This window comes from Pinus tabuliformis, chromosome 3_1, assembly GCF_031772625.1.
Source record: "Pinus tabuliformis cultivar Carrire ecotype Pingquan chromosome 3_1, CPIR1, whole genome shotgun sequence".
Classification (NCBI taxonomy): Eukaryota; Viridiplantae; Streptophyta; class Pinopsida; order Pinales; family Pinaceae; genus Pinus; species Pinus tabuliformis.
The window spans coordinates 693121934-693123222 of record NC_142301.1 but is presented as its reverse complement, the minus strand read 5'-3'; positions in this window follow the sequence as shown (position 1 = coordinate 693123222).

Sequence of the window (1289 nt, the reverse complement as noted above, 5' to 3'; positions counted from 1 at the left end):
CTGATCCAAGCACTGGTCAAACTCTTTGACCCAACACACATCAAACTTTCGCTCCAAGTCTGCTGCCCAATCACTGGGGAAGCTGTCATTGGTTTAGGGAATCTATCCATGTGGTTTTCCCCTCTTCTTTGACTTCCACGGGCTTCCCTATAAATGATCCAAACACTGGTCAAGACTATGACCCATCACAAGATAATTTTGCTCCAGGTCTGTTTTTTTCTTGTTGTTGTAGTTGTGACTGGTTAGGGCATCAAGGCACACTGCAACAACCCTAATCAAGCACCCAAACAAACCTTAATCTTTGTGGCCCTACTAAGGAAGAGTCCTCCACATACGTACGGTTGTTTTGATCACAAATCTGCCCTGAAACCTCTCCGTGTTGTCCCTATTTTGAAGTGGTTAGGCTTGCGACCTACCACAGTCCCACACTGTCACCTACAACCCACTTAAAATAGACTTCCCTTACCTCTTTGCTACCCCAAACAGACCTGCGTTTGCTCTTCTTCGACTCGGCCTTCAAGATTAGCTCCTCGACCCTATAACAACAGCTTGGTTTCCTCAATTTAGACCTGAAATAAACCTTAACTCCCTCGCTTCCCTAGCCTTCTTGTTGTGGCTTCCACAAAGTTACCTCTCTCCCTTAGCCAAGTTCCTTGGGCTCCTTTGATGAGCTCTTGTGATCCACCAATGGATGAGAATAAGTCCTGACATTCACCCTCTATATATACAAATAAGAGGTTTGGCTTCATAACGTCACAATCTAGGGGCTTCCAAAACTAGTTAAGCCAACTTAACACCAAGTCGACCTTAACACGTGCGGAAACTCCTTCATATAACTTCAAAAATTCATAACTCCTCAACAACAACTCGGAATCGGATGATTCTCATTGCGTTAGAATCATCTCGCCGAGAGCTATCATCCTCATCCATCACATGTCGAATACTCATCACGGTTTTGGCCCAAACATCTATGGGTGCAAAACCATAGGCTTGGGTTCTAATCTCACAAGCCTACTTGTGGCACTTTGATCTCCAACCCTCAAACACTAGGGCTTGGACTACCCCCTAAGCTACACAAATCAACACTCCCTCTTAGCGAGGGAGGTACTTCCAAGTCTAGGAAGTAACCATCATCATCTGATGACGACAATACCCCATCTGGCATCCATCATTGCAACATACCATCTAGAATGAATACGGAAATTTTGGTATTGCCTCTGCCTCATCGCATCTGAACCTAAAGATCCCAAACCTCCAAGGCTTGCTCCCTCTGAGGCTAGACTCCCTTC